Here is a 21,052-nt window from a genome sequence, read left to right as displayed (position 1 = left end):
GATCTAGAGGCTGAAAGTCCAAGCTCAAGGTGTCAGCAGGTTTGGTGGCTCACGAGGCCTCTCTCATTGGCTTGCAGCCACTGCCTTCTCACCACATCCTTGCATGGCCTTTTCTCTGCGCACGTGCCTCCGTTATGTCTCTTCTGAGTGTTCAGTTTCCTCTTTTTGTGAGTATTGGACTAGAGTCCACCCTTACAGCTTCATGTTAATCACCTCTTTGAAGGCCTTGACTCACATTCTGGGAATAGGGCTTTAGCAAATGAATTTGGGCGGGACACAGTTCATATCATACCACAGTGGTATCGTGGGCCGTTTAGTTTATTCGGTGACCTGCTGCTGGGCAGTTGGGTTGTGTCTACATCTGCCCATTATAATAACGTTGCTGTATCTGTGTGCAGTCTCTGTGTGAACATGCGTTTTCATTTCTCTTAGGTGGCTATCTGTGTGGAAGTGCTGGGTTTTGTGTTTAACGTTTTGAGACACTGCCACACCGTTCTGGCTGTTTCTGTTTTACATTCCCACCAGCAGTGTATGGGGATTCTGATTTCTCCATATCTTCCCCCACCTCCTGGTATTACCAGAAGCTCCGTTTTACAGGTGAGAAAACAGGCACCGGGTGGGGAAGGTCAGTCACAGGGCTAGAGAGTAAAGGAAACAGGCTTTGCACACACACACACCACACACACCAGTCTGACCAGTTTCCTACCCAGGCCTGGGACTGATTAGCAAATGAGGCCCCAGTGTGTGGCATCTTTGATGGTGCTTGCTCTCAGGGTCAGCAAGTGCAGGCTCAGCACCCAAGAGGGAGGGGGTGCCTCCTTAAATGTTGCATCCTGGTTTGCTACTTGCCTCACCTTTGTCCTGGCCCAGCCGCCACCCTGCCCTTGTGTGTGGGGTTCTGTGCTCCACGTCAGGGTTGGGGAGGGATGAGGGTGGGGACACTAAAGACAAAGCCACCATCGCTTCCTGGGAGGGGTCCTCAGTCTGGCTGGAGAATTTGTGCATTTGCAGCTCCACAGAGCGAGCCGACCTGGACCTGCGGAGGCAGAGTCCCTGCTCATAGGGTTGCTGTGCAAGATCACAGGGGCTCATACCTGTGAGAGGCTTTCCTGGTGGCTCAGCGGTAAAGAACCCACCTGCCAATACAGGAGATGCAAGTTCAGTCCCTGGGTCGGGAAGATCCCCTAGAGGAGGGCACTGCAACCCACTGCAGTATTCTTGCCTGGGAAAGCCCATGGACAGAGGAGTCGGATAGGCTACAGTCCATACGGTCACAAAGAGCTGGACCCAGCTGAGCGACTACACAACAACCGCAAACGCCTGTGAGGGACGGAGCACAGCACCCAGGCAGCGCCGGGAAATGCTGACCAGCACCGTGGCGTTGGCACAGACGCACCTCACACCTGCGTCCGTGAGGCTGCCCATGAGTCACTGTGGTTGAGGGAGGGCCTGATGCTTTGGGTCTGTGACTGGCAGCCTCATCCCCACCCCTCGGGAGAGCCGTCACCCAGCGACCAGAGAGTGACCTGAAATGAAGGAGACCGACCATCCACACCCTCCGCGGACCTGCTCCGCCTGTCCTGGGAGTGGTGGGTCCATCCACAGAGCCCAGCACTGGCTGTCTTTCACCTCTCGCGTTTCCTGGCTGGGCTGCAGGCACTCCCAAGTCTGGCTCTGTTACCACCAAAGCCAGAGCGCAATTCCTGTGCTCGCAGGTTGAGAAAGTGCTTGATGGATAGTACCTGTGGGGATCCAGGTGAGGCAGGGAAGGGATGCTCTTTCAGGGTTGGGGAGGCATATGATTGATCCTAGTAGGACATTTGGGGACTCAATTTCAAGATATCTGGATATAGAAGATGTTTCAGTGATAGAAATGATGAGAGACTTCTTGCTCAGTTTGGTCAAAGGCCACGTTGATTCTGCACATGGCTTCAATGGACTCAACTCTCTTAATAGTTTTTCTTGGAATATAATATTGTGTTAGTTTCTGGCGTACAACAACATGAATCAGCTGTACATATACATATATCCCATCCCTCTTGAGCCTCCCTCCCACCACACCCCCATCCCACCCCTTTCGGTCATCACAGCACCAAGCTGAGCTCCCTGTGCTCTACAGCAGCTTCCCGCTAGTTATCTGTTTTACACATGGTCGTGTAAATGTCAGTGCTACGCTCCCAATCCGTCCGTCCCATGCTCCCTCTCCCCTCCTCTGTCCACATATCTGTTCTCTACATCCTGTATCTGTATTCCTGACCTGCAAATAGCTTCATCTGTACCTTTTTCCTAGATTCCATATATATGCATTAATATATGTATTTGTTTTTAATCTTTCTGAATTACTTCATTCTGTATGACAGACTCCACATCTCTACAAATGACCCAACTTCATTCCTTTTTATGGCTGGGTAATATTCCATTGAAAATATGTACCATATCTTCTTTATCCATTCATTTGTTGATGGACATCTAGGACTGATGTTGAAGCTGAAACTCCAATACTTTGGCCACCTGATGCAAAGAGCTGACTCATTTGAAAAGACCCTGATGCTGGGAAAGATTGAAGGCGGGAGGAGAAGGGGATGACAGAGGATGAGATGGTTGGATGGCATCACTGACTCAATGGACATGAGTTTGAGTTAACTCTGGGAGTTGGTGATGGACAGGGAGGCCTGGCGTGCTGTAGTTCATGGGGTCGCGAAGAGTCAGACAGGACTGAGCGACTGAACTGAGCTTGCTTCCTTGTCCTGACTATTGTAAATAGTGCTACAGTGAACACTGAGGTATATGTGTCTTCCTGAATTATGGTTCTCTCAGGGTATATGCTCAGTAGTGGCATTTCTGGCTCAGTGGTCCTGCCTTGGGGGACGGCGGCTTGCTAGCAGTTCAGACCTCCTGCCCTCATAGCTCTGCACACGCACCATGCCAGCCACACATCTGCATGGAGCCTGGGTGGCCTGTGCTGTGGTGTTGCTGTGTGTCTCACCAGTGGTCTCAGGTATGTTCTGGCACGGTGACAAGACCTCTGTCTTGCTGGACACAGGGATTTACACTTTGATTCCCACACCCCCACGCCCATCCCCTGCTACCTGAACACCTAGCTCTGGTTGAGTGGTGGCTCAGTAACCACTGCTCAGTTGATAAACAGAATCAAATAAAATAGAATCTGTATGTGTGTTGAGATAGGAGTGGGGAGTCATACTAGGTCTGACTACCCAAAAATGAACAGAAATTTTTCTGGAGTTGGTTTTTCAGTAAGAGAGAAGGACGAAGTCTTAAGGGAAGGAATACGTGTCATGGCTGATGTCACCATTCCCTCCCTGCCTCCACTCCAATGACATGTGGCTCTAAAACACCAAATCTGATCATGTCCCACTGACCTCTTAAAACCTCCCAGGAGTCATAAACCCAAATGCTCTTGGGGGTTTGCAGGCAACAGAAACAAATAAAGGAGTCAGTTGTAGGACAGTAGGAAGTGATTGTGCATGCTAAGTCGCTTCAGTCCTGTCTGACTCTTTGTGACCCCATGGGCTATGGCCCGCCAGGCTCCTCTGTCTATAGGATTCTCCAGGCAAGAATACTGGAATGGGTTGCCATTTCCTTCTCCAAGGAATCTTCCCAATGCAGGGATTGAACCCATTTCTCCTGTGTCTCCTGTTAGCAGGGAGGTTCTTTACCAATAGCATCACCTGGGAAGTGGTAGGTAGTGGATCAAAGTAGAAAGCACATGTCCAGCTGAAAGGCACTCAAAAACCCCAAATAAAAACCATTTGAGTGGACTTTCCTGTCCATGCCAAGGACTGCTGCTTAATAACTTCTGACCCATAGGATCAAGTCCAGATTCTTTGAGAGCTGACCTTTACCCACCAGACATATTTTGCCATAACCGCTTCCCACTCCACCATGTGCCCCACACTTCAGCCATTCAAGGCCGAGCCCTGAACCCCGCATGCTCCACCTTCTTTCCCTTTTCTACATGTAGGTCCTTCTCCCCAGCAAGACTCATCCCCCAGACTTAGCCGTTCCCTGGTGGCTCAGACAGTAAAGAATCTGCCTGCAGTCGAACCTGCAGGAGACCTGGATTTGATCCCTGGGTCAGAAAGATTCCCTGAAGGGAATGGCAACCCACTCCAGTATGCTTGCCTGGAGAACCCCATGGAAAGAAGAACCTGGCGGGCTACAGTTCATGGTGTCAGACACAACTGAGCGACTAACACTTTCACTCATTCCTGCCCTGGAAATAACTGCTTAGAAATCCTAGCATGTGGATTTTGACCTTTTTGCACCTCTGTCTCCCTGAAAAACCATGGACCAACCTCCGCCCCAAAGGAGAGTTTCCTCTTTGTCTTCATGTTCCCAGCACCAACCCAGAGCTGGCCCAGTGAGCAGGTTCCAAATGACTGTCCCTCGAGTGACTGGTTGGTTCTACAAATGAGTGAATGATTGTTGGGCCTGTTTGGGAGCCTATGCTTTGGGTCGGAAGGAGGTAAAGTAGCAGTTGCTACCCACTGCTGCCCCTAGTGGCTGGCATTGCCAGTGCCTGGAAGGACAGTCACTGGACCATTTCGTCACAGGAAGCTGGCCAGACGGCTTCCGTCCCAGGCTGCCTTTGTCCCAGGTTTGGGGGCCTCTTGGCCAAATTCTGACGATCTGCCTGCCTCCCTGGCTCCGCCCGGCTGCCTCATCTGAACATCTGGCCTCTGTGCACATCCTGGGTGCACTTCTTTCCTCTGACATGGTGGCAACCTTTGTTTCCTTCCAGGAGCACCATGTCCACCGTCCTGTGCGGCACCCAGAGCAATACCGCAGGATCTTTCTACCACTTCCAATAGTAAACAAACTCTTTTTTTTTGGCCAAGTCTGAACTTGAAACCAAACTCTAAAGGTGGTAGAAAGAAGGACATGCATTGATTGAATGCCTGCTGTATGCCAGACATTGAGCCAAACATGTTGTCTACCCTAACTTATTTTAATTTATTTCATTCCCCCAACGATGCCACTTGGTAGAAATTTTTATACATTCGACATCTGAGGAAAGTGAGGCTTTATGAAATTAACTTGATTTAAAGCCAGACCTGAGTGATCTCAGAGCCCAGGTACTTGCCACACTGCAGAGCTGGTGTGTTAGTTAGAGGTTATGAAGACTCTGTGTTAAGTGCCTCAGTGAGTGGGATACACAGACATGGACCCTGTATTTCCTTCCAGAGTTTACTATTTTGATTATAAAAGGCTGCATGGCTAGAGTGAGTAACAGAGACATCTTTTCTATTTCCTTTAGAAGGCGCTTCCTGGCACTAACAGATCCTCATTCTCAAGAAATGTCCTCATGCAGTATTTTAAAAAAAGAATTGTATTTATTTACTTATTTTGGGGTTGAGCTGGGTCTTTGTTGCTGCCCAGACTTTAGCTGCAGCAAGCAGGAGCTACTCTCCAGTTGCAGTGTGTGGGCTTCTCATGTCGGTGGCTTCTCTCGGGGCTGAGCGTGGGCTCCAGGGTGTGCGGGCTTCAGTCGTTGTGGTGCAGGGGCTCAGTAGTTGTGGTTCCTGGGCTCTGGACCACAGGCTCAGTAACTGGGGTGCACACGCTTAGTCGCTTCATGGCACGTGGGATCCTCCCAGACCAGGGATCAAACTCGCGTCTCCTGCTTTGGCAGGCGGATTCTTTCCCACTGAGCCACCACGGAAGCTCCCTCACACAGTTTTGTCACCAATTTATTTTCCTCTAGGGAGGGAAGAAAAAAAAAATATTTGTCTCAAGAGAGATGGCCAGTTTACTAAATCTTACAGGATCATCTCACGGATTAGGAAAAATAATTGTTGAGATTTAAATTGTGTGTGTGTGTGTGTGTATAATAGAGAAGAACTGGCCTGTGACAGACAGGCATGAATGCTCGAGAACAAGCACTGAGTAAGATGTGTTAGTAGTCAGGTCAGGCTAAGCTATGATGCAGTGACAAATAAACCCTGATATCCTACTGGCTTAACCAAACAAGGATTATTTCTTACTTTCATGAAATGCACCAAAGGGCAAGAGCTCTTCAAGGTAGCTATGACTTAGGGATCCAGGCAAGCTGAATTTTTTTTGGCCGCATCATTTCAAAGAATTGGCTTTCAGGCTCCTAGAGAGGAAAAGAAGACTAAAGAGTCACATATACCCTCTTTAAACATGTCAGTTCTGCTCACACGACCCTGCCTAACTGTAGGGAGTCTGGAAGAGCACAGGGGAACACATGGATGTTTGTCAAGTAGGATGAGTCTCTATCCAGCAAAGTCCTGGGCTCACTGGCTGTGTTGAGTCTCACGGAGTAAAGATTACCAGTAGCAAAGCCCCGAGCTGAACAGAACTTCCTGCCACTTAGTCGAATGCCACTTCTAGCTCTAAGAACTGTCCAATTGTCCTGCCCAATGGTATGTGAGGAAGTGGTCCTGATGATCCAAAAGACCACGAAACATAAAATTTTTTTTTTTGCAGCATATTTATTTTTCTTACATTTTGTGGAGTACTAATCCAGCTTGGTTCTGCCTTAAGCATCCAGTCTGGCACAAAGGAAATTAAAATTTAATGAGGCCCTAATTACTGCCAAGCACGAATGCTACTGAGTACAGGAGTAACTCTAATGGCTGGTGTTTACCATGAGTGAGCATGCATTGTGCCAGGTGGATTCTCAGCACTTGTGGATGAATTTATATACTCCCCCACCTCCCCTCAGAGGACCTGACCATTCCTTTCCTCCCGAGAAAGGCCTGGTTATCTGCATGTAATAGATGAGGAAATTGAGCCTTGCCAAGGTGAAGGAACATAGCCAGGAAGGGACAGAGCTTGCTGAGCAGGATTGTTGTTGTTGTTCAGTCCCTAAGTCGTGTCTGACTCTTTGTGACCCCACAGACTGGATCACACCAGACTCCTCTGTCTTCCGCTGTCTCCCAAAGTTTGCTCGCGTTCACATCCACTGAGTCAGTGATGCTGTCCAACCGGCTCACCTTCTGTTGCCCTCTTCTTTTGCGAGCAGGATAGCTGATAGCCAGCACTTGACTCGTGAGATTGGGAGTGTGTGGGGGATGCAGGAAAGGCCAGGGATTAAATATTAGTGTCATTTGGGAAAGTAGTTGAAAGCTTTTTGTGGATTCAGCTATGCATATACATTCCAGCATCACCGACTCAATGGACATGAGTTTGAGCAAGCTCCGGAAGTTGGTGATGGACAGGGAAGCCTGGAGTGTTGCAGTCCATGGGAGTGCAAAGAGTCGGACACAACTCAGGGACTGAACTGAACTGATACATTCCGGGGGAGGGGAAGGCAATGTCAGAAATGTTCTGGGTGTTGGACACTTTGGTTATTCATACAACATGTATTCCAGTTCCTACTATGTGACAGGTACATGTGAAACACTAGGAATGCTACAGTGGTAAAAAAATTTCTACTTCAATCTAGATTTATTTTTCTATGAAACTTTCTAGATTTATTAAATGTATTTTTAAATTAATTTTTAAAATATTTTTATTTATTTGGCTACACCAGGCATTCTTTGTGGCATTAAGAATCTTTAGTTATGGCATATGGGATCTAGTCCCCCAACCAAGGATCAAACTCAGGACTCCTGCTTTGGGAACATGGAGTCTTACTCACTGGACCACCAAGGAAGTCCATAAAAGTCCTTGAAAAGTAACTTAAGAACCTTGATCCTAACATCCTGCCCAGGAATGGCCATGTGTTTGAATATTAGCTCTGAAAACACTGAATGTAGCCCCTGGGACTCTGCTCAGAAAATAAATACCCTCTTCAATGAGTGGATCCCATAGTCAACCAGCCAAGCATTTGTTGGTTATCACCTTTGCATAGTTCCTGTCTTGAACAGTCAGCCAACCAATATGAACCAGTAGCCTCCAAGATCATCTAGTCCAACCCTCTGAGGTCTTACAGGAGAGGAAACCCAGGGTTGTAAAAAGCTGAAGGCCCTTCAGCTACTTTAAAAGGTTTCAATATCAAATCTGGCTCCAGAATGATGCAATGAAACCAAAAGCGCTCCTCTCTCCTCTACACTTACATTCAGGAATGTTAAGATAGAGTGTTTCACCTCTCTGAGCTCTTAACACCTTTACCCATAAGCCTTTCCACCAGCCCAGAGCGCCCAGGGCAGGAGAGCTAACAAGCCCGTCTCCCCACCCAACTCCTAGGTTTAAGCGGGAGGAAGTGAAGACATTCTTCCCTCCATTACAGAAGGTAAATAACACATGCAATATCAAGTTACCAGCAATGGGAACTGGACTAGAACCCTGTGCATTTTGCTTGTGCTTCATTTTTTTCTTTCTTTTTTTTTTTTTTTTTTTCAGTACTAGAATTTCATGCCAAATATTCTGACCAAGTTACTCACTTCAGATTGGAGCAGGGGTGGGGCAGGTATAAGAGATATAAATCCAGAGAAATCTATTAAATATCGTTTTGGTGAACTTCACATTTTGTAGCTGGTTTGATGTCCAATAAATCCTAGTGTGTCCTGGTTACCTGTGTGGGTTAGAGGGCTTGGTTGGAGTGAGGCTGGTTGTCCAAGGAGGGAGCCGGACGCTGTCCAGTCTTTCTACTGGGAGAAACTCTCGTTCTCAGCGACCCTGCTGGATGCTGATGTGTGGTCAACTTTTTGTTTCTAACCTTCTGGTTGAGTCCCATCCACCTGCCTCCCACCAGCCCTCTGCCTTTGCTTTCCCCGAATAACGGCATTTGAATTTACTTTTGAGAAAAAGAAAATGCTTTTGGTTTTTGCTAGCTAGTCCGGTATAGCTGGAGTCTGTCTGTCTTGCAGTTCAGGTGACCTTAACGACAGAAGAGGCCGGTCACCACTGGGTGTCTTTCACCGTGCCCCTTTGCATCCTGCTCTCTTCCTCTGTCCTGGGTTCATATAGAACTGGTTGCCGGCGTCATGGTGGCCCCCTAACTTTTCTGCTCTGCTCGGTGCCCACAGAGGAAGCTGGCGTGGGGTCTGTAAACCTTGGCTTCTGCAAAAACAGTGGGAGGGTGGAGGGGGAGGTGGTGTCTGGATCCTGGATGGCACAGTGGAGCCCCCAAGCTGTCGTGGCCACCCCCGTGCTCAGTAAATGTTTGTGGAATTCCTGAGGCAGGCAGCACCAGTGGGCCCACCCTGACCCTTATCTGGGAGGTGAGCTGTTGGAGATTTGACATTCCGTCATTTGTTCTGGCAGCTGATGAAACGTCTTTGCACCACACGCTCTCCGGCACCCGAAGTGCAGGTTAACAGTGAAAGGCTTGCATTAATCGTGAGAATAGCTGGTGGTCACTTAGCTATTAGTTGTTTGTTGTTTTTTTTTTTTTCCTGAAGGGGGCTAGGAGATGAAAATCCTATTAAACTCCAAGAGCTAAAGAACAAAGAACTTGTTTTGTTTTTTTTTTCCCCCTTTCAAAACCGTGTGGGAGGCTTGCCTGAAAGACTTAGAAAAACAAAACAAAAACCTACGACTGGAAGTTGTATCATGTGTAGACAGGTGCGCACACACACAAACAGAACTAAAACAGCACAGCTGGGGAGATGAATATTTTTGAGTCTTTTCTTTGCCGGTGCCTAGGTATTTGTAACCAACTTTAACAGCAGAAAATAGACATTACGGCTGATAGTCTGTTTTAGAAGTTCCATGTTGTAGACCTCCAACTCTGTAAATCAAGGCTTTCAAGGAATGAAAAAAGTAGACATTGGTGGATGAAAATAACAATGCGTAGAAAAATTCCTGCCCCTGGGTTTGCAGGGAGGGTTTACTTATTGCAAATTGTCTATTTCATTCTGGCTGTCTGTAATAAAACTCTCAGGGCAGCATGGGCAGATTATCATTTTTAGCAAAACAATTAATTAAACATATTCCAGCACATTTCCCCCATAAAGCCCCCTTCTTGTGAAACGGAGTGTCGGAAGTTGGGTCTGACAGCTGTCCTCACGAGCAGATTTTTTGACCCGGGACTGCTGTCTGGGGACTCTGGGAACCGAGGGCAGTGTTTTCAGTTCAGAGGAGAACTCTACAGACTAAGGGAGCAGAGCTGTTCAGCTGCGTCCTCCGAACCCCAGAGGCACACTTGGAGGAAGATGGCTGCCACTTCCCAGCCTTCTCTGCCTTCCCGTTTGGAAGAGTCGATGTGGAACTTTCCCACTCTTCTGGCACGAGTATGTGTCCTGAAAGAAATTCCATACCCAGGCGAGGGTCGGGAGGCCTGGGGTCCTGCGCTGCCTGCTGACTCTGAAGGGGCCATCCGCTCCCTTTCTGGCCACAGTGTCCCTGCTCGTCAAGAGGATGTGTGCTCACAGCCTCGGGGTCACTGTTCCTCGCAGGGGTCTGGCGCTTGGGTTCCCTCTGCCCGCCCTGGGCTGGCAGGGCTTCTACAGGTCGGGCTGCCTGTCAGAGGCCCGCTGCCACCCTGGCTGCCTCAGCGGAGCCTGTAGACTCAGATCTTTCTGGAAGCCTTGAACGTTAAGAAACTGCCCAGGGAACTGGTGTGACATTTCCTCGGGAAGCCCCCTCGTGTGTGGAGCGGGAAGGCTGCTGTGTGCAGCTCTGGAGGCGGTGGGCCTGGGACAGATTTACAGGGAAGAAGGAAGAAAAGGGGAAGAGAAGGGGCAGCTGGTGGGAGGGGGTGGGGGGGAGCGGGGCTGGCATGCTCTCAGGGCCCAGCGCCTGCTGGAAAAGTTAATGGGCCAGCTCAGTGAGGGTGAAGGGGGAAAGCTGGCCCGCCGGCTGCCCTCCCGGCCCTCGGCCTCTGGAATGCTCTGTTTATTTACGGCTCCGTGGAAGCCTGATGCCTGTTTCTCTTGGGAAATCACTTCTTCCAGGGCTATGGGAGGCTGGCAGGATGTCTCCAGGGAAATCTCTCTCCCAGCCCACCAGCTGGAGCATTTGGGGGACTGGGGGAAGGCCGTGGGAGATGCTTTCGGAGAGAGGAGGAAGGGAGCCCGCAGGTGGAGGTGGGGGGCTTCCAAGCGGTCAGGCTGAACGAAGACCCTCTGCTTCCCTCTTTCCGGTTCTGAGCCTATGAAGGGGGTGGGGACTCCGGGCTCTGGGGACTTAAAAGTGAAAGCAGCCAAGCAAAAGCCCCCACCGGATTTCCCTCGCCCTTCCCCCGCCCAGCCCAGCAAACAACCCCCAAATGACACCCTGGAGCAGAGGTGTGAGAGCTCGCAGGGGGCGTGAGCTAGACTTGGCGGTTTAACCATCTGGCGTCTTTCTGCGCTAGGCTGTGACGGTGGGTGGCTCTGGGCGCAGCTCACACTCCGTGCTCCTCCTGGCCCGCTCCGGGAACGGGCTGGACCTCAGTCTGCTGTCACCTGCACAGGGAGGTGCTCTCTGCTCCCCGTCATCCCCCCACAGCAGGATTTCTTCACCTTGCCGCTGGTGACCCTTGGTAATGGCGAAGTCTTTGTCATGCAGGCCTCCTGTGCATTACAGGGTGTTGGTACTAGGAGCGCCTTCCCTCCAGTTCCCTTCAAAAGCGTCTCCAGGTGTTGCCAGATGTCTCAAGGGAGCAAAATTGTCCCATCCTTTCTTCCGCTTCTATTGAGGACCACAGACTAAATCACATCCTCTGTTTTATTTTCATTTCGGCCCTCTTCACTCTCTGAAAAAATGATCTTACTTTAAAAACAAAACAAAAAACTTTTTATTTTATATTGGAGTGTAGCCGATTAACAGTGTTGTGATAGTTTCAGTGAACAGCAAAGGGACTCAGCCATACATACACATGTATCCACAACCCACTTGGGTACTCTTGCCGAGAATTCCATGGACAAAGAGCCGGGCAGGCCACAGTCCATGGAGTCGCAAAGAGTCAACACGACTGAGCAACTAACTTTCACTTTCATTCTCCCCAACCCCCCCCCCCCCCATCCAGGCTGCCACATAACACTGAGCAGAGTTCCCTGTGCTATAGAGTAGGTCCTTGTTGGTTATCTATTTTATTAATAAATATAGCAGTGTGCACATGTCCATCCCAAACTCCCTATCTCTTCCCCCCTTCTTTCCCCCCTGGCGGCCATAAGTTTGTTCTCTAAGTCTGTGAGTCTGTTTCTATTTACTTATTTCTGTTTATATTTATTTTCAGTTCAGTTCTATGTAAATAAGTTCATTTGTATCATGAAGTGATCTTACTTTTCTTTTTTCCACTGGATCCCTCTGGTGCACAGCCCAGAAGCACATTATATTCACCTGAGAAACATATATTACCATATGTAAAATAGATAGCCAATAGGAATTTGCTGTAAGACTCAGGGAACCCAAACTGGGGCTCAGTAACAACCTAGAGGGGTGGGATGGGAGGAGGCAGGTGGGAGGGATGCTCAAGTGGGAGGGGCCATGACTGGCTGATTCATGTTGATGTTTGGTAGAAACCAACACAATACTGTAAAGCAATTATCCTTCAAATAAAAGTAAATGTTCGACAAACGTTCATGAAGTGCTTGCTCTGTGCCAGGTGTGGTGCTAAATATACAGGAAATGCAAAGTTGAGCAAAACGTGACCCCCATCTTTTAGGCACCTCCAGTCCCCTGGGAGGCACAAAAATGCAAAGACATAAGGTTGCCCTTATCATTGCTAGACTGGAGGTATATGAACGGCAGTTAAAACTTAGAGTAAGCAGTTCCTTAAAAGACTCTAGAGAGGAACCTAGTTTCTCTCCATGAGGTGTCTTACTTACATTTCACACTTGCACATCATCACAACCTTGCACAGTAAGTGGGGGCCCCATTTCCCAGATGAACAAACCGAGGCACTGCATAACTTCCGATAGGGGCCACCTGCCTGCATGTGGCCCAGCCTGGACTCTAACCCAGGTGTGCCTCTCTCGAAAGCCCACATTCTTTCCAGCACATGACGCTGCATCCAGAGCTGAGGCTCGAACAAAGGATCCTGAATTCTCTTGCGCACACAGCCTGCGAGTAAGATCAATCCTGTGTCTGCCATTAACCACCGACTGACTCTGTTTCCTGCCCCTGAAAGGTTACCCCTGAAGTCCCTTTATTCTGTACTCTTTCATTCTGTGAAACCAAGAATTGGACTGTCTTCGTCTGGGTTCCCCAGAAGCACCCCCCCCCCAAAACAAAAATCTAGATGTATGCTGTTTATCTGAGAAGTGAAGGGACCTGGAGCATTTTCAAGAAAGTTACCACTTAGGGCAACTGGGACTTCATCCCATGGGGACCTCTGGCCACCTGATGGCTGAGACCTGTGCGGTATTTACTCACCAGCTTCCATCAGCCACGGCTGTGGGGTACTCCACAGGGAGCCAATTCTTCTGTGCTTCAGGCCGCCCATCAGGAAGCAAAGGGGGCCTGGAACCAGAGACCCCAAGCAAGGAAACCCAGGTGTCGGCAGTTGGAAGGAAGGCTGCGGTGCAGTCGAGTGGGAAGGACAAGGGAACATGGGCGGGGTGTGGGCAACATCTGCTCAAAGGAACAGCTCTCCACTCTCATTCTCTTTTTTTAGTTCTCAGTCTCATTTATGGAGCATCTATTGAATGCAGGGGCTTCCCTGGTGGCTCAGACAGTAAACAATGCCTGCAATGCAGGAGACCCGGGTTTGATCCATGGGTTGGTAAGATCCCCTGGAGAAGGGCATGGCAACCCACTTCAGTATTCTTGCTGGAGAATCCCATGGACAGAGGAGTCTGGCGGGCTACAGTCTGTGGGGTTGCAAAGAGTCAGACACGACTGAGTGACTAAGCACACAAATGTTTACAAGAGTGCTATAAAAGAATAATAATATTGCATACAGAACTTCAGGCTAAGTTTGACATAGAAAGACGTTCTGTTCTGATGGAGCTGGCCATCATGGGAAGATGACCAGAGCACTTCCTGTCCAAGCATCAGCACCAAAATGTCTCAGGTCCCAGCTTCAGCTCAGGGGTCACACCTCCTCCTCGTCAGGACAAATACCCCTCTCTTTTCTTCACCTCCCCCTCGAGTTCTCTGCTTCAGGACTTTGGAACTGCTTGCAGTTCCTGATAAAGCTCCTCCTCTCTGACTGTCCTCCCTCTGAACCCTTATGCCTTCCAGTTCCTCTCCCTCTGGAATAACCCCCACCCCCACCTCTTTATGAGTCAGGTTAATATCACCTCCTCTGGGAAGCCCTCTCTGACTAACTCCAGTCCCAGGTGCCCTTGGCCCTTTGCCAGGGTCACTGTTCTTACTCCTATCAAAGTAGTCATCGCTGCAAGACTGTCATTACCTTTCCTCTGTAAACCCTGGGGAAGTCAGGGATGCATGTGCCATTAACACTGGGCATTAAAGCCACACCTGGGCATGAAAACTCATCCTGAAGTTGAAACTCAGCTTAACTACTTCCTAACTGTGGGGCTTCAGAGAAAGCGATGGCACCCCACTCCAGTCCTCTTGCCTGGAAAATCCCATGGACGGAGGAGCCTGGTAGGCTGCAGTCCAGGGGGTCGCTAAGAGTTGGACACGACTGAGCGACTTCCCTTTCACTTTTCACTTTCATGCATTGGAGAAGGAAATGGCAACGCACTCCAGTGTGTCTGCCTGGAGAATCCCAGGGACGGGGGAGCCTGGTGAGCTGCCGTCTATGGGGTTGCACAGAGTCGGACACGGCTGAAGTGACTTAGCAGCAGCAGCAACTGTGGGCCTTGGGTTGAACTTTAAGCTTCAGTTTTCCTTTCCTTAAAAATGGGCACAATAATACTTCTTTCATCAGTGGGTAGTGGGAGGCAGGGAGATGTTTATAAGCATTAGAGAAAATTCTTGAAAAACTGAAAAAACAAAAACACAGTATGTACAAGTGTCTGAGTTAGGGTCCCAGCAGGTAATGGGGAGGTAAGGGGAGCTAATGAATGTGTATTGACAGGCGGGAGGGCAGGCTTACGCAGGGCCAACAAGACATGGGGAAGCCCTGGGCTAGCCACAGCTGTGGGCCCTGCCTCCTCTACACCTGATGGGGCAGGAGGCCTCTGGAACTCAAGAGTAGGGTAGCTGGAGCAGAATGGCCATGTTAGTTCTTCCTCCAGATAATAAGGATTAGTAAGAACTAACATTTACTATGGCCAGCACTGTTCTAAACATGTTAATTCATTTAAGCCACATTCATGGGGTAAATGTTACTGTTTGACCCAGTTGGCAGATGGGAAAACTGAGGCATGCGTTCTTTTTTTATTTTCTGGATCCCACAGTGGGACGCCACTCGCCTGGACATAGTGGTTAAGGACCGCACTGAAACAGTCCACGGGGGTCCCAGAGCAGGGTGAAGGGAGGAGAGTGGGTCTGCAGGGGAGAGGGAGGAGCTCCAGCACAACAGGTGGCTGGCGGGTGGGAGCTGTTGCTAGCGCTGCCGCCATTATCGTCGTCGTCGTCGTCGGATCATCCAAGTGTGGGGCTGTGCCTGGCCCCTGGGCGGCTCAGATAGTTTCCACCGGAACAAATGAACCACCTTCCTGCTAACTACAAATAATGGCACTGTGGCCCTAAATAGCATGTGTATTGAGTAGTATAATTGAAAATATTATCCCTTCGTGGGGCTTCCCAGGTGGCGCTAGCGGTAAAGAACCCGCCTGCCAATGCAGGAGATACGCGTTCGATCCCGGGCTTGGGAGATCCCCTGCAGGAGGGCATGGCAACCCACTCCAGTATTCTTGCCCGGAGAATCCCCATGGACAGAGGAACCTGGCGGGTCACAGTCCATAGAGTCGCAGAGAGTCAGACATGAACGAAGTGACCTAACACAACATCGCTTTACACTTCTGGTAAGGTAGGAAATGCTTCACGCCTAAGAGTTTTAATACTGTTGACTCAGGGAATTCTTTTTGCCACTTATTCAGGATTTTCAGACTGTATGGGAAGGAAAGCAAAACACCACCATCAGTGTTATAGGCAGAAACAGAAAAGTAGATTTTTCCATTCGAGGTGAAACGTTAAGCACTTGGAGGTGGCTTTTGGATTTAGGTTGAGAATTTAACACTCCTGCCTGCGGCCACCTGGAAACCACAGGTGATGCCCTGCCCAGCAGGCACCTCACCATAAGGAGCAAGGTCGTGGTGCTAATACACACGACGCAGGGTTTATAGGGTGTAGGAGGCCAGGCTGGCCACCCGAGGCTTAGGAACAACAGCCGACACTCACCGTGTGCTCCCACAGGCCCGGTCTTTTCCTGAGACGTTAGCAGGGTTTTCTCATCCAATTCCCATGACTACCTTCTACAGTGGGTTCTGTTATTAGCCCCATTTTTCAAATGAGGAAACCAAAGACCAAGGAGACTAGACAGTTTGCCCAAAGTCATCCAGGTAGTAAGTGGAAGATGCCTAATTCAAGTCCAGAGTCTGACGTTGGGAACTTGGGAGACCTTTCAACTGCAGTGCTGATCACTTCTCTGTTAGAGAGTGGTGGAGAGGCCTTGGCTTCAGCTCTTATTTTACAAAGGAGGCTTAGAGAGGTACAGTGATTTATCCAAAGATACCCAGCCTTAGCAGGAAAGTTTAAATGTGTCTTCATGACTGCTTCTGACTGAGCCATCCTGCCCCCTTGGGCAGGTCACTTACTTTTTTTTCTACTTACTCATCTGTAAAATGGGACTAATAATTACACTATTTTTAGTTTACTTATTTTTAATTGAAGGATATTTACAATATTGTGTTGGTTTCTGCCGTATATCAACATGGATCAACCTTAGGTACACATATGTCCCTTCCTTCTTGAGCCTTCCTCCCACCTCCCACCCATCTCACACTTCTAGGTCATCACAGAGGCCCAGTTTGAGTTCCCTGAGTAATAATTATACTTTGAAGAGATATGATCATTTCGGTCCTTACTCCTCTTAGATACAAGGACACCATACGATGTGTATTGACACCTTGAGTAAACTGCAAGATGCTCAGCAACAACAACAGTACTGATAAATAACAATAGTATGTCTGGAGCCCTGGTTCTGGTCAGTAGAGTTCAGAGCTCTCATCTGTTAACCCTCGTCATTCATAATCCATAATTCTCACTACACTCCTTCCCGGTTTACAGTTGAAGAATCAGCTACAGAGAAGGGAATAACTTGCCAGGTTACCAAAGCTAGTGAGCATGTGCCACTACTAAGATTGGAACCTGACTAGTCTGGGTTGGTGCTTTTAACCAGTAGCTGTATTATCAACAGATATTGTCCATATTGTAACACTTTCCACTGCAAATGCATGAAACCAGAGAAAGCCATTTCTTCATGAACCTCATGAAGGTTCTTTCTTGCAATGTCCCAGTGGAGATGGTGATAAATGCTGTACAGGCTATCTTCTAGGATAAGAGACAGGAAGATATGAGGTTCCTGGAGAAGAATATAAGAGTCCCAGAGACTTGCCCTGTGATGTCACGTTGGCCGTTGTATCATAACAGAAAGGGCAGAGATGTCTGAAGTGGCTGGAGGAGATCAGACCCAGAGAGACTAGAAAGAAGAGCTGAAAACAGACCTCCCAGGAAGAAAGACAGCTCATGTGTGTAATCCCATGATGTCATTTAGTTGTGTCTTCCACATGTGATTTTGGACAACAGGTGACCTTAGGAGCCATCCTGGGCCCATATGACCTGAGCCACATCCTTTACTCGGCTCCAGATGTGTCAGCCACAGAGCCTCAAGTTTTAAGAGCAGACCCTGGAGGGAGGCAGATGTGAGTCTGACTCCTGGCTCCACCCCTTTCCAGCTGTGTGACCCGAGGCTACCCCACTCTGTCATCATCTGTGAAGAGAGGTAATAATTCTGTCTGCATTATCAGTCTTTTGGAAGGTTAAGAGAAACCCTGCACTCAGAGAAGTCACCACCAAAAGAACTGGAAAACAGATTTGCTTTTGCGGGGTGGCTAATTTGTATTATAAGCTCGTGGTTTTTATGATCAATCTCTGAGTTATTTGATTTCTTGACCATAAGCAAGTATTTCTTTGCAAAAAAAAATACATTTTTTAAAGCATTTTAAGAGATCATGAAAGTCAGCACCACACGCAATGCTTGACAAATAGTAAGAGCTTAATAAGTGCAGGCTGTTGATGTCTGTGTGCTCTGACGGCTCTCTGTCAGTATTGCCCGGATGCTTCAGGAAGGGTTGCTGGGGGTTGCTGTTTCTGCACAGTGCCGCCAGGGCTCCAGAATTACAGTGGGAAAGGCAAACCTGCCGGCTTGAGACCTCTTCTTGCCAAAAGGATCGTCTCACTCCCTTAGCCTGTGCCGTTGTCACCTCCCTGCCACTGACCTGCTGGTGGGCAATGTCTTACTCCAGGTCTAACCTTCTACCTGGACTCAGCTAGTGTGATCTTAGCTGCTTTAAATCTCTTGGTTCCTGGGCTGTTTCCAAGGCTGTTTTGCCAGGGCTTAGAAAGGGCAGAGGGGCTTCCCGGGCGGCTTAGTGGTCAAGAAATCCACCCGTTAAGCAGGAGATGTGCGTTCGATCCCTAGGTCGGGAAAATCCCCTGCAAAAGGAAATGATAACCCACTCCAGTATTCTTGCCTGGGAAATCGCATGGACAGAGGAGCCTGGCGGGCTATAGTCCATGAGTTGCAAAGAGTCAGACATGACTTAGCAACTAAACAGCAGCAGCAGAGAGGGCACAACAGTGCTCGCTGGGATCCAGCTTCCTGGACTCCCTGGATCAGGTGGAGGCTGATTAACTTCAGGTTTTTTCATGGCTTTTTAGCCAGTAGGTGTGTGTTGAGGGGAGCCACAATTAGGCATCTTTGGTTGTCATTAAGGTGTTTGAAAATGCCACTCATGAGCTACTTGATAACATGCTGGAGAAATGTTGGACAGTTCCTTTGGAGAAGTTTACAGGTTAAATGACCACCCCAAAGGGTGCCAGTGGACCTGAATGAAATTGCCTGGACCAAGATTCCTAGTAGTGAGCCTGGGGTCTCTGACTCAACCCCATTCTATCCACATGTTTATCTATGGCTTAAATGAAGACCTAAATGCTTGCCCTAAAAGCCATTCAGTCTAGACTTTTGAATTCATGCTGCTGCTTACAAGCTTACAATAACACGTAAAGACCCTTCACTTCTGAAAACCTCAATTTCCCTGTCTGTAAAATGGGAGATAGTAACACCTGCCTTGTTGGCTTCTTTTGAGGACTAAACAGGTTCACATAGGTCCGAAGAGGGCTGGGCCCCAAGCCTGAGACCTTGCAAGCATCTAGGCGGCTGTCACTATCATTTCTCTGTGGTCAGAGATAACGCGATGCTGGGAGTGAGATCGATAGTGAACACGTTGGGTAATAGTACCCTAGAAGATCTCAAGGGACAGGGAGAAGGAGTAAAATCTAGCAACTTACAGAACAGCAGGGGAACAGGGGATGGAGCCCTGAGGCATCACAGAGTCTGGGTGGAAAACGGGTCCATGGACTGCAGGTCCAGGAGTGACCAGCTGTGGAAGCAGGGCTGTAGAAACATCTTTTCACAGCATTGATACAGTGGTGTCCAGTCGGTGAGCAAATAACAGCCCTTCTCCCCAGGTCACAAACCTTACTGTAGAATCACGCTCAGCCCACAGTGTTGTATGTAAAGTGGGACGTCCACAAACTAATACATCGGAGACAATCCAAAAGGGGAACCAGGAGGCTTAAGACTGACCTCTTTCTTGCCAAATGGATCCTCTTGCTTCCTTATCCTTTGCCATTTTCATGTTCCTGCCACTGGCTTGCTGGTGGGTAAGCAGTACCTTGGGGCTTCCCTGGTGGCTCAGTGATAAAGAATCTGCCTGCCAATGCAGGAGACACAGATTCGATCCCTGGGTCAGGAAGATCCCCTGGAGGAGGAAATGGCAAGTCACTCTATTTTTGCCAGAAAAAGCCTATGGACAGAGGAGCCTGGCAGGCTACAGTCCACAGGGTCACAAAAGAGTCAGACATGACTTAGCGACTAAACAACAACAGCCACAAGCAATGCCTTACTCCAGGTCTAACCTTGTGCCTGGACTCAGCTAGGGATGGTCTTTGCTCCCTTAAATCTCTTGATTCCTGGGCTGTTTCCACGGCTGCTTTGCCAGGGCTTAGAGAGGACAGAACAGTGCTCACACTGACTTCACGTCAGGCACAGGGACTTTCAGAGCTTAATTTCAAGATGATTTTCAAATCCCTCCTAAAGAAAGAAGTCCCAAGTAGATCCCGTCTCCCATCCCTGCTTTGACTTGAAGCATGACTGTTTCTACTTAGAGTCATTTGAGAAGAGAAAGAAACCATCGCGATGGATTGAAAACAGGGCTCAGTGTATCTGGTGTGTTCATCATGCTGATGATGACTAACATGTATGCCTCACTCACGGTTTCCAACAGACTGTCACACATGGTCATTATGTCATTCTGCCTTGTGAAGTTTATAGGCTGTCACCGTTTTATAGATGAGGAAGCTGAGATGAACTGGGGAAGGTGAAATGATTTGCTTAGTCACAGTACTGATAAGGTAGGTGGAGAGAGACTTGGACCAAAATATGGAGACAGCGTTTGAGCTATGACTCAATGCTGGCTAAACAACCGCACTCAAAAACCATCGCCCTTAAGGCTATGGGAGTCCTTCACACAAGAGAAACTTGCATCCTGTCTTTCTTCCTGAAAACAAGCACAAAGAGCTGTAGCAAATTCCAAGGGGCATCACCTTAGACTCAAAAAAATATTAGAGAAACCAGTTTCTAGCCTTGCTGCTGCTGCTGCTGCTAAGTCGCTTCAGTCGTGTCCGACTCCGTGCGACCCCATAGACGGCAGCCCACTAGGCTTCCCCGTCCCTGGGATTCTCCAGGCAAGAACACTGGAGTGGGTTGCCATTTCCTTCTCCAATGCATGAAAGTAAAAAGTGAAAGTGAAGTCGCTCAGTCTTGAGTCCCTACTAAAAAGATCGTTTTCCTTCCCTGGAATCTGGGTGGCTGTTTTGGTTTTACTAACTTAGGTTTGCGAGAGATTGACACCATTGCCACATTTAGGAGTTTGTGTTGATGTAGCTGTTGCAGAAAAGCACGTATTGGTCCTCACCATCTATATGCCTGCGACTAATTTTTTTTTTCTCTCTCTTCAATTTCGTGCAACTTTTGCTTACAGCCTACTTGGCATAA

The 21,052-nt window shown here is 48.7% G+C and overlaps 1 protein-coding gene across 2 annotated transcripts in view; it reads left to right on the top strand.

Annotated features, from left to right (window-relative positions):
- Positions 1 to 21,052, top strand: part of ZHX2 (zinc fingers and homeoboxes 2) — a 189,085-nt gene that overhangs the window by 12,044 nt on the left and 155,989 nt on the right. The gene's annotated exons all lie outside the window — the stretch shown is intronic.

Source organism: Bubalus kerabau, chromosome 14 (assembly GCF_029407905.1).
Source record: "Bubalus kerabau isolate K-KA32 ecotype Philippines breed swamp buffalo chromosome 14, PCC_UOA_SB_1v2, whole genome shotgun sequence".
Taxonomy (NCBI): Eukaryota; Metazoa; Chordata; class Mammalia; order Artiodactyla; family Bovidae; genus Bubalus; species Bubalus kerabau.
This window is presented reverse-complemented; position numbering and strand designations above follow the sequence as displayed.